The sequence below is a fragment of the Sciurus vulgaris genome, assembly GCF_902686455.1.
Source record: "Sciurus vulgaris genome assembly, chromosome: 17".
NCBI lineage: Eukaryota > Metazoa > Chordata > Mammalia > Rodentia > Sciuridae > Sciurus > Sciurus vulgaris.
Window position 1 is genome coordinate 58,226,923 of NC_136478.1, and position 13,318 is coordinate 58,240,240.

General features: G+C 38.1%; 1 pseudogene across 1 annotated transcript; it reads left to right on the forward strand.

Moving 5' to 3' along the window:
* The first annotated feature begins 586 nt into the window (after positions 1 to 586).
* On the forward strand, positions 587 to 1,187 carry LOC306647705 (vomeronasal type-1 receptor 90-like; annotated as a pseudogene). Its single transcript has one exon. The product of its transcript is annotated as a vomeronasal type-1 receptor 90-like (transcript).
* Positions 1,188 to 13,318: the final 12,131 nt, after the last annotated feature.

Consider the following 13,318-nt stretch of genomic DNA (forward strand, 5'->3'; position numbering starts at 1 on the left):
CTTCCATGATTTGTTGTTCCAAGGATTCCCTGGAATCCAGGCTCTGGAAGTATCTCATCAGTCCCTGAAACATGAGAGAATTGGGCATTTCATCATCCTCTTCTCCTACTGAACTGTAAATTATTGCAAAAGTATGTCTTAAAAATAATTCTAAATAATTATTTGTTTTCCATTGCAGGCCTAGTTCAATTATTAAAACTTCTCAGCCATCATTAAGATTAGGTTCCTGGGCTGTGGGTACAACTCAATGGTACTGTACCTGCCCAGCATGCTTGAAGACCTGGATTCTGGCCTGAGAACAAGGCAATAATAAGAGGAAATTTTTTCAAGTGACACAGTCTTTGGCATTTTGCTCATCTCTCTGATGTCCCTTGGTATCCTGGGAGCTCCTTCCTCTTCCTTTTGTATATGCATGCCTTCTTCATTCAGCATCATGTGAAGAAGCTTATAGATCCTACTTTTTTCCACCTCACCTCACCAATACTTTGAAGATCACATTATGTTGATATCACATATCACATCAACCTTTGGAGTCAGACAACTTTTGGATAATGTTGGTTGCAAAGCAGTCTTGTTTGTATACCCCATGACCCGGGATGTTTCCATCTGCACCACCTCTCTCCTGGGTGCATTTCAAGCCTTCACTGTCAGTTCCACTAACTCTAAGTGGACATGGCTAAAATTTAAGCTCTCTACATGGAATTGTCCCTCGTTCCTTCGTCTGGGTCCTCAATATACTCATTTATATCCACACGATTGAAACTGCCACAGCCAGGAGCAATTTCACTCTGGTTGTTCATAGCTATGTTCCTTCATTCTATCAAACCAGGCACTTTGGAAACTAGAATTCAGGGACATTTATAAGTGTCATCTTGATTCATGATCTGGTGTTTGTGCTCCTGATGCTCTGCACCAGCCTGTACATGGTGAGTCTCCTCTACAGACACCACAGGAGAGCCCAGCATGTCCACAACCCCCACATCTCCTCCCAGTCATCTCCTGAACACAAAGCCACCAGCACCATTCTCCTGCTTGTAAGTTGCTTTGTGTTCTTTTATTTCTCAAACAACTGTTTGACTCTTTATTCTTTTCATGCACACAAGAATATCCCAAGGTTGGTGGGGCTCAGTTATGCTTTTATCTTCATGATACCTAACCATCTGCCCATTTTTGCTGATGAAAAATAATAAAAATTGTTTCTCAGTTTATTTCATCCTTTTCACAATGAGAATTACAGGTTCCCAAAAGGTATTTGGTGGCTGAACTGACCCCCCCATGCTTAAAAGAAAGAGAGTCCCTCATGATTCATCTGGGAAAAGGAGATCCCTGTGGAACTTGATCACTCCCAATTGCACTCATTTGCAGTCATATACTATAAAAATCTACTCTGCTCTCAGAGCCAGAAGACATAGTTTGAATAAGTGTATGGGTGTATCACTGTAACATTTTTCACATCGACTATGTTTGATTTATAACTCTGAATAAATTGATTGTATTTTCTATATGATATTAAAATGATTGCATCTGCTTGCATTTGCTCCTTTTAATTACAATTACAAAAAATATAAAATTAGATTTGTGGATTTCATACTTCTATTGAAGTGTGCTAGCCTAAGAAACTGCTTGTGTGTATGTTTCAGTGAGCTGTTTTGTTACTGTGATGAAAGGACCTGACCAGAACAACTTTAAAGGAGGAAAAGTACATCTGAAGGCTCCCTGTTTTGGACATCATAGTCCGTAGGCTGGCTCAATTCCTTGGGGTTCAAGGGGAGGCAGAACATCATTTTGTAAGTGTGGCAGAGGGAAGCAGCTTATGTCATGGGGATCAGGAAGCAGAGAGAGAGGTCTCCACTTACCAGATACAAATATATACCCTGACGCCAAGTCTGCAATTCCCACCACCTCCAGTCACACCATTCCACTTCAGTTACCACTAGCTTAATGCCTATCAGGGGGATTAGGTCACTAATTGTGTTAAGACATTTACAACTCAATCATTTCTCCTGTGAAACTTCCTGCATTGCCTCACGTGTGAGGTTTTGGGGGTCATCTCACATCCAAACCATAACATTCTTCCCCTGGCCCTCAAAAAACTCACACTCATCTAGCAATGTAAAATACATATTGTCCATCCTCAAGAGTCCCCATAGTCTCAACAGTTCTGAGATTTCTCAAAATTCAAGTCCAAAGCCTTTGAGGCCCAAGGCAATCTCACATTGTGAGGTCCTGTAAAAATAAAAGCAATTTACAAATATCCAATATATAAAGGTACAGAGTAAACATTTCCATTCATAAAATTAGGGGAAGAAAAATGTATGATAGGATCAAAGAAAGACTGAAATCCTCCTGAGCAAACAAATCCTGTAGTTTCACGACTGGCATCTGGGGCTTGTGGCACAGTGAATTTCTCTTCGAAGGGATGGTGCAGCTCCACCCCTGTGGTCTTGTTGGGTTGCAACCTGAGTGGTATTTCTATTGGCTTGTTTCTGGTCAATTCCTGCAGTTTTCCTAGGACATGTCCCACGTTACTGGCATTTCTGAAACTTGGAGGTCTCCACTGAATCTTTGGCTTCCTCCTTGAATTTCCATGCTATGCCCTTTCAGGGACTGCCTTCAGGGACTTCAACCCTGCTGTGCTTTGTCTGGCCTCCCAGGCATTCTTCTGAAATTTTGGGGGAAGCCTGAATGAAACCCTAACTCCAGCACCTGCATTCCTGCAGAACTAGCACATTGTGGTTGATGGTAAAGTCTGTTACCATCTCAAGCAGTAGCCAAGCCTCCAGAGACCCTGGATGTAGAAGTACATTGCTGCTAAAATCACCTCACAGAAAGTCTCAGGACATGGGAAAATTACAGAAAACATCTCTGCCAGAACATAACTGAAATGACCTCTAGTCCAATTACTGATAAGGTCCTCCTTTTCCTCTAAACTCTCCCAATTTCATCTGTTCATGGTCCTATTAGCATTCTAGTCTCTGAGCTCCTGTCAGAATTAATCATTAAGCTCCACTTATGACAATCTAAATCCTTTCCAGCTTTCATTGCTAAGTATCTCAAAATTCCTCCCACCTATTCCAAAATACTCCAAAAACTTATGAACAAGGTTACGTTAGTCAGAGCAACGACCCCACTTCTTGATACCTCTTTCTGTATATTTAGGGTCCTACAGAGGGACAGAATCAACAGGAAATATGATTATAAAAAGGGTATTTATTAGATTGGTTTACACTATCACATACTGGAGACCACAATGGCTACCTGCAGGCTAGAGAGCTGGAGGAACCAGTAGCTCTGCAGTTCAAGAGGCTAAAACCTCAGAAGAGGGGGGAACAATGTGCTACCTTAGTCTGAGGTCCATGGCTTCCAGAAACTTCATGGAGAATTCCTGGCAGAATTCATTTTGGAAGAGTGAAGAAGTGAGAATCTGATATCCTTAGGCAATCACAGCAGCAATCAATAACCTATTCAAGAAGAATAGAGCTTGCCTCTGCTGCTTCTTCCTGTTATTCCAACTTTCATTCCATCCAATCCACCATTCTATTGAATGATGGTGCCCACGCATAGGGAAGGTCTCCATTTTAGTTTGAAATTCCACGTGCCAATCATTCCTAGACACATCTTCATTGACATAACCAGAAGTCAAGCCTCTTAATCTTCATCATGTCTTAAGGCAATCAAGTTGATAATTCAAATTAACCATTGCAATTTCCCACAAATGTCCATTGCCCACCTTACATATTCCAGGCAAGACTTCAGGGCTTGAATATGCAGAAGTGTCCTGAGATCAACAAGACATCATAACCAAAGGGACTACATAGCCCCTTCATGGTTCAGAAATCATATCTAATGGTTATAAAGAATAAAAATCCTCCAGAAAATGAGATCCTCTCCGCTGTTCTGTCACCATGGACTTTGCAGAGTCCTTGCCCCACACCCTCATTCTTCAATGTCAGCTCCCCAATCTTGAAGTCCTTGTTCTGTTGAAGTCAGGGTTTCATTAGGTTCTCAGAATGTCTCACAGGTGATATGTCAGTGGATCCTTGCCTGCTTTTACCACCACAGTGACCATGAGATTCTTAAGCTTCAGTCCCACACCTTATAGTTCACATTTCCACAGTCTTCCAGCTTTCTGTGGTTCAAACATGACATCTCACACCAGAATGAGGTTTTTCCTTTGAATAAACTTAATTTTTTATCCTTCAAACTGTCTTTTTCTTCCTCCTGCTGTGTCAATCACAGGGCCATGTAGATGTGCACCAAATACCTTCAGCTTAGGAACTGTCCCTCAGTGAGTGATTCTATCCAACAGCTCCTGTAAGTACCTCAGACTTTGTCACTCTTTGTCAGCATGTCTGAGATTCCTTCTAGAATCTCCTCAGCCCTCCATGCCTTCTTCCCTTCATGATCTTCATGAGGAATGAAATCTGAATTTCACCTTTTCTTTCATGTTCTCTACTCAATCCAAGTTTTAGCAAAGGGTTATCTATCCTTCAAGTCTAACCACTCTTTTAATTGTTAAATCTCTTTTATATTATTGTGCCAAATGTCTCACAAAGTTGATGCTCTCTGAATTTTCACAGTGGACACACCCATGTTACTGACCTGGATGAGGAAATGGCATGAGTAGCTTCCTGAAGCCCTGGTAGGGTCCTTGCTCCCCTATCCCCTTAGAAGTCCAGCAACTGAGCTCAAAACATTACCTGCTTGCACAAATGTCTGTTTTAAGCTTCATCATAAATTCTACAGCGTCTCAGTGGAGCTGTATCTGAGACTTCCCACACTGGCATAAGAGGTTCAGCATGTCTAGTCCAAAAATCTAAAATCTGAAACATTTTGATCACTCTCGTGGCACCAAATAAGAAAATTCCACACCTGACCTCCTGTGTCAGGTCACAGGCAAAATATAGGCAGAAAAACACTTGGATAAAATCATCTTCAGGTTATGTGTCTAAGATGTGTATGATAAATAAATGAACTCATGTTTACTTGTGGCTCTCATGCCCAAGATAGGAACACTATACTTATTCAAATATTAACAATCTGAAAACCTCTTAAAACAAAACTAAATGAGTTCCAATCACTTCCTTGGCAAGGGACACTCAGCCTCTGCTGTTTACCTGGTGAGTTTCAAGGCTGTGACTGTGATGGACTGAGGTTTTGCTGAGGCCTCTTCTATGGCAGCTGCTGGGCTCTTCCTGTGCCCACAATCTTCTGCCTCTGATTGCTGGTGCCCAAGTGCAGAGCTCAACCTGAGGCTGAAGCCCTGGGAATTCAGAGAAGTGCAGTCATGGATGGGCCAAAGACACTGGTGACCTGCCTGTCCACTGCTATGGTCACATGGGGGGACCTCTATGTCCTCAGTGTTATGCACCCAAGCCTTTTCTGCCATGATATAAACAAAACCAAACCCACACTGTACAGAGATTCACAGTTAAGAGTTCATATTCATAAGGAATTCCACAGTTTGAAATAGTCTCCACTAAAATGCTACAATACATCCTTCTCTCTCAAAGACATCTTCTCCAGTAGCCACTTTAAAAAATCAACACAAACAAGGTTCTTCAAAAGAAATTTGATTTTCCTTCCTTTGCTGGCTACAATCTGAACTCAGGTGTCATCATGTTGGTCATCTAGCAGCATTGTCTCTGGCTGTCATAAGGCTACCTTCTCACTATTGTCATGTATCCACATGGAGAGAGGGGTTGCAGCCTCTAGTTTTTTTATTGTTTACTTATTTATTTTTGTCAAAATTTCTTCTTTCTTCCCTACCCACTCCCCAGTATAGATCAGCATCTCCTTAGCAGAGAAAACCTTCCACCTTTGATTACTTGGGATTGCCTTATTTCACTTAGTATGAGCTTCTCTAGTTCCAGACATTTACCTGCAAATGCCATAATTTCATTGTTCTTTAAGACTGAGTAATATTGTATTGTGTATATATACCACATTTACTGTATCTGCTCATCTGTTGAAGGGCATCTCGGTTAGTTCAACAATCTAGCTATCGTGAATTGAGCTGCTATAAACATTGTTGTGGCCATGTCACTGTAGTATGCTGATTTTAAATCCTTTGGGTATAAACCACAGAGTGGGATAACTGGGTCAAATGATGTTTCCATTCAAACTTTTCTGAGGAATCCCCATAATGCTTTCCAAAGTGGTTGCACCAATCTGTAGTCCCAGCAAAAATATATGAGTATATATTTTACCCACATTCTTGAAAATGCTTATTATTTCTTGAATTCTTGATAATTGCCATTCTGACTGGAGTGAGATGCAATCGTAGTTTTGATTTGCATTTCTCTGATTGCAAGAGATGATGAACATTTTTTAATAGTTTTTGATTGATTGTATTTAAACTTTTGTGAAGTATATGCTCAGTTCCTTAGCCTATTTATTGATTGAATTATTTGGGGGTTTGTGGCATTAATTTCTTGGAGTTCTTTTTTAATTTTAATTTATTTTTATTGTAAATAAATGGGATACATGTTTCTGTTTATACATGGAGTAACAGTATAATTTGTGTAATCATACATTTACATAGGGTAATGATGTTTGATTCATTCTGTTATTTTTTCCTTCACCTCCACTCCTCCCACCCCTCTTTTCCCTCTGTACAGTCCCTCCTTTCTCTGTTCTTCCCCCCTCCCACCCCCCATTATGTGTCATCATCTGCTTATGAGTGAGATCATTCATCCTTTGATTTTTTTGAGTTTGGCTTATATCACTTAACATGATATTCTCCAATTTCATCCATTTGCCTGCAAATGCCATAAATTTATCATTCTTCATAGCTGAGTAATATTTCATTGTGTATATATACCAGAGTTTCTTTATCCATTCATCAATTGAAGGACATCTAGGTTGGTTCCACAGTCTGGCTATTGTGAATTGAGCAGCTGTGAACATTGATGTGGCTGTATCTCTGTAGTATGCTGATTTTAAGTCCTTTGGGTATAGACTGAGGAGTGGGAAAGCTGGGTCAAAGTGTATGTCCATTGCAAGCTTTCTAAGGAATCTCCATACTGCTTTCCAGAGTGGCTGCACTAATTTGTAGCCCCACCAGCAATGTATGAGCGTACCTTTTTCCCCACATCCTCACCAACACCTATTGCTGCTTGTATTCTTGATAATCGCCATTCTAATTGGGGTGAGATATAATCTTAGGGTAGTTTTGATTTGCATTTCTCTTATTTCTAAAGATGGTGAACATTTTATCATATATTTGTTGATTGCTTGTAGATCTTCTTCTGTGTAGTGTCTGTTCATATACTTAGCCTGATCCTAAGCTGACATGTTGAAGATTTGGACCTACATTTTCTTCTATAAGATGCAGGGTCTCTGGTCTGATTTCAAGGTCCTTGATACATTGTGAGTTGAATTTTGTGCAGGGTAAGAGATAGGGGTTTAGTTTCATTCTGCTGCATATGGATTTCCAGTTTTCCCAGCACCATTTGTTGAACAGGCTATCTTTTCTCCATTGCATATTTTTGGCACCTTTGTCTATTATGAGAAAATTGTATTTATTTGGGTTTGTGTCCATGTCTTCTATTCTGTACCATTGATCTACCTTTCTATTTTGGTACCAATACCATGCCGTTTTTGTTACTATTGCTTTGTAGTATGTTGAAGTTCTGGTATTGCGATATGCCCTGTTTCATTCTTCCTGCTAAGGATTCCCTTAGCGATTCTGGGTTTATTATTCTTCCAGATGAATTTCATAGTTGCTTGCTCTATTTCTGTAAGGTACATCATTGGAGTTTTAATTGGAATTGCATTGAATTTGTATAGCACTTTAGGTAGTATGGCCATTTTGACAATATTAATTCTGCCTATCCAAGAACATGGGAGATCTTTCCATCTTCTAAGGTCTTCCTTATTTCTTTCTTCAATGTTTTGTAGTTTTCATTGTAGAGATCTTTTACCTCTTTGGTTAGATTGATTCCCAAGTATTTTATTTATTTTGAGGCTATTGCAAATGGAGTTGTTTTCCTCATTTCCATTTCAGCTGTTTTGTTGCTTGCATATAAAAATGCTTTAAATTTATGTGTGTTGATTTTATAGCCTGTTATTTTGCTGAATTCATTGATGAGGTCTAGAAGTTTTCTAGACCCTCTAAATATAGAATCATGTCAAAAGCAAATAGTGACAGCTTAAGTTCCTCTTTTTCTATTTATATCCCTTTAATTTCTTTTTTTAAATTTTAATTGAAAATCATAAATTTACATAGGGCAATGTTGTTTGATTCATTCTGTTATTTTTTTCCTTCCCCCCACCCCTCCCACCCCTCTCTTCCCTCTATACAGTCCTTCCTTCCTCCATTCTTAAAACCCTCCTTATCCCTAAACCTAAACCTAACCCTAACCCTAACACTAACCCCTCCTACTCCCCCTTATATGTCCTCATCCACTTATCAGCGAGATCATTCATCCTTAATTTTTTGAGATTGGCTTATCTCACTTAGCATGATATCCTCCAATTTCATCCATTTGCTTGCAAATGCCATAATTTTATCATTCTTCATGGCGTAGTAATATTCCATTGTATATATATGCCAGTTTCTCTATCCATTCATCAACTGAAGGGCATCTACGTTGGTTCCACAATCTGGCTATAGTGAATTGAGCAGCTATGAACTTTGATGTGGCTGTATCTCTGTAGTATGCTGATTTTAAGTCCTTTGGGTATAGGCCAAGGATTGGGATAGCTGGGTCAAATGGGGGTTCCATTCCAAGCTTTCTGAGGAATCTCTATACTGCTTTCCAGAGTGACTGCACTAATTTGCAACTCCACCAGCAATGTATGAGTGTACCTTTTTCCCCACATCCTTGCCAACACCTATTGTTGCTTGTGTTCTTGATACTCACCATTCTAATTGGGGTGAGATGAAATCTTAGGGTAATTTTGATTTGCATTTCTCTTATTACTAGAGATGTTCAACATTTTTTCATATATCTGTTGATTGCTTGTATATCTACTTCTGTGAAATGTCTGTTCATTTCCTTAGCCCATTTGTTGATTGGATTATTTGTATTCTTGGTGTAGAGTTTTTTGAGTTCTTTATAGATTTGGAATATTAGCGCTCTATCTGAAGTATGAGTGGCAAAGATATTCTCCCACTCTGTAGGCTCTCTCTTCACAATACTGATAATTTCATTTGCTGAGAGACAGCTTTTTAGTTTGAATCTATCCCAGTTGTTGATTCTTGCTTTTATTTCTTGTGCTATGGGAGTCCTGTTAAGGAAGTCTGCTCCTAAGCCAACAAGTTGAAGGTTTGGACCGACTTTTTCTTCAATAAGATGCAGGGTGTCTGGTCTGATTCCGAGGTCCTTGATCCATTTTGAGTTGAGTTTTGTGCAGGGTGAGAGATAGGGGTTTAATTTCATTCTGTTGCATATGCATTTCCAGTTTTCCCAGCACCATTTGTTGAACAGGCTATCTTTTCTCCATTGCATATTTTTGGCACCTTTGTGTTGTATGAGAAAATTGTATTTATTTGGGTTTGTGTCCATGTCCTCTATTCTGTACCATTGATCTACCTTTCTATTTTGGTACCAATACCATGCTGTTTTTGTTACTATTGCTTTATAATAGAGTTGAAGATCTGGTATTGCGATACCCCCTGCTTTGCTCTTTCTACTGAGGCTTGTTTTAACTATTCTGGGTTTCTTATTCTTCCAGATGAAATTCATAATCGCTTGCTCTATTTCTGTAAGGTACATCATTGGGATTTTAATTTAAATTGCATTGAATCTATATAGCACTTTTGGTAGTATGAAAATTTGACAATATTAATTCTTCCTATCTATTAACATGGGAGATCTTTCCATCTTCTAAGGTTTTCTTTAATTTCTTTCTTTAGTGTTCTGTAGTTCTCATTGTAGAGGTCTTTCACATCTTTTGTGAGATTGATTCACAAATATTTTATTTTTTTTGATGCTATTGTGAATGGGGTAGTTTTCCTAATTTCTCTTTCTGAAGATTCATCACTTACGTATAAAAATGCATTGGATTTATGAGCATTGATCTTGTAACCTGCTACTTTACTGAATTCACTTATGAGTTTTAAGAGTTTTCTGGTGGAATTTCCCGGTCCCTCTAAATATATAATCATGTCATCAGCGAACAGGGATAGTTTGAGTTCCTCTTTTCCAATTCGTATCCCTTTAATTTCTTTCGTTTGTCTAATTGCTCTGGCTAGAGTCTCAAGAACAATGTTGAATAGAAGTGGTGAAAGAGGGCATCCCTGCCTTGTTCCAGTTTTTAGGGGCAATGCTTTCAGTTTTTCACCATTTAGAATGATATGCCATGGGCTTAGCGTAGATGGCCTTCACAACGTTAAGGAATGATCCCACTACCCCAATTTATTGTAGTGTTTTGAGCATGAAGGGATGCTGTATTTTATCGAATGCTTTTTCTGCATCTATTGAAATAATCATGTGATTCTTAACTTTTAGTCTGTTGATATGGTGAATGACATTTATTGATTTCCAGATGTCGAACCAACCTTGCATCCCTGTGATAAAACCCACTTGATCGTGGTGCACTATCTTTTTAATATATTTTTGTATGCGATTTGCTAAAATTTTGTTGAGAATTTTTGCTTCGATGTTCATTAAGGATATTGGTCTGAAATTTTCTTTCCCCTATGTGTCTCTGTCTGGTTTAGGTATCAGGGAGATATTGGCTTCATAGAATGAGTTTTGGAGGGTTCCCTCCTCTTCTATTTTATGGAATACTTTGAGAAGTATTGGAATGAGCTCTTCTTTAAAGGTTTTGTAGAACTCGGCTGAGAACCCATCTGGTCCCGGACTTTTCTTTGTTGGTAGGCTTTTGATGACCTCTTCTATTTCATTGCTTGGAATTGATTTATTCAAGTTGTGTATGTCCTCCTCATTCAGTTTAGGTAATTCATATGTCTTTAGAAACTTGTTGATGTCTTCGAGGTTTTCCATTTTGTTGGAGTGTAGATTTTCAAAATAGCTTCTAATTATGTTTTGTATTTCAATCGTGTCTGTTGTGATATTTCCTTGTTCATTCCGAATTTTAGTGATTTGGGTTTTCTCCCTCTTTGTTAGTGTGGCTAAGGGTTTATCAATTTTTTTTATTTTTTCAAAGAACCAACTATTTATTTTGTTAATTTTTATGATTGTTTCTTTTGTTTCAATTTCGTTTATTTAGGCTCTGATTTTAACTATTTCCTGTCTTCTACTACTTTTGGTGTTGGTCTGCTCTTCTTTTTCTAGGGCTTTGAGCTGTAATGTTAAGTCATTTATTTGTTGATTTCTACTTCTTTTATTGAATGTGCCCCATGAAATAAATCTTCCTCTAAGTACTGCTTTCATAGTGTCCCAGAGGTATTGATATGATGTGTCTTTGTTCTTGTTCACTTCTAATAATTTTTTATTTTCCCTCCTGATGTCTTCTGTTATCCATTCATCGTATAATAGTGTATTATTTAATCTCCAAGTATTGGAGAAGTTTCTGTTTTTTATTGTGTCATTTATTTCTAATTTCATTCCATTATGATCTGATAGAGTACAAGGTAGTATCTCTATCTTCTTGTATTTGCTAACAGTAGCTCTGTGGCATAAAACATGGTCTATTTTAGAGAAGGATCCATGTGCTGCTGAGAAGAAAGTGCATTCATTCTTTGTTGGATGGTATATTCTATATAAGTTGGTTAAGTCTAAATTGTTGATTGTGTTATTGAGACCTATGGTTTCTTTATTCAATTTTTGTTTGGACGATCTATCTAGCGGTGAGAGAGGTGTGTTAAAATCACCTAGTATTATTGTGTTGTGGTCTATTTGATTTCTGGAATTGAGAAGGATTTGTCTTACGTACATGGATGAGCCAATGTTCGGGGCATAGATATTTATGATTGTTATGTCTTGCTGATTTATGCTTCCCTTAAGCAGTATGTAATATCCTTTTTTATCCCTTCTGACTAGTTTTGGCTTGAAGTCCACATTATCTGAAACGAAGATGGATACTCCAGCTTTTTTGCTGTTTCCGTGTGCATGGTATGTTTTTTCCCATCCTTTCACCATTAGTCTATGGGTATCTCTTTCTATGAGATGGGTCTCTTGCAGGCAGCATATTGTTGGACTTTTCTTTTTAATCCAATCGGCCAGTCTATGTCTTTTGATTGATGAGTTCAGGCCATTAACATTCATGGTTATTATTGTGATATGATTTGTATTCCTAGTCATTGGACTCATTTTGGTTTTTTGACATGATTTGATTTCTCCTTTAATTGGTTATTCCTTTAGGCTAGTTCCTCCCATTGCTGATTTACATCATTGTTTTTCATCTCTTCCTCATGGAATATTTTGCTGAGAATGTTCTGTAATGCTGGCTTTCTTTTTGTTAATTCCTTTAGCTTTTGTTTATCATGGAAGGATCTTATCTCATCGTCAAATCTGAAAGTAAGTTTTGCTGGGTATAAAATTCTTGGTTGGCTTCCATTTTCTTTCAGGGCTTGGTAAATGTTGTTCCAGGCCCTTCTAGCTTTTAGGGTCTGGATTGAAAAATCTGCTGATATTCTTATTGGTTTCCCCCTGAATGTAATTTGATTCTTTTCTCTCGCGGCCTTTAAAATTCTGTCTTTATTTTGTATGCTGGGTATTTTCATAATAATGTTCCTTGGTGTAGGTCTGTTGTAATTTTGCATATTTGGAGTCCTATAAGCCTCTTGTACTTCATTTTCCATTTCATTCTTCAGATTTGGGAAATTTTCTGACATTATTTCATTGAATAGATTGTTCATTCCTTTGGTTTGTTTCTCTAAGCCTTCCTCAATCCCAATAATTCTTAAATTTGTCCTCTTCATGGTATGCCATAATTCTTGTAGATTCTGTTCATGATTTCTTACCATCTTTTCTGTTTGTTCAACCGTGTTTTCAAGATTAAATATTTTTTCTTCAATATCTGAGGTTCTGTCTTCCAGGTGATCTATCCTATTGGTTATGCTTTCTATGGAGTTTTTAACTTGGTTTATTGTTTTCTTCATTTCAAGGATTTGTTTGGTTTTTTTTTTTCAGTATCTCTAACTCTTTATTGAAATGTTCTTTTGCTTCCCTTATTTGCTCTTTTAACTGTTGATTGGTGTGTTCATTTAATGCCTGCATTTGTTCTTTCATCTCCTCCTTTGCTTCCCTGATTGTTTTAATTATGTAAATTTTGAACTCCCTTTCTGACATTTCTTCTGCTGTGCTGTCATTGTTTTTTATTGATATAGTATCTAGGTTTGTTTGGAACATTTTCTTCCCTTGTTTTCTCATATTGGTCAGATGTCAGTGGGACTCTGTGATTT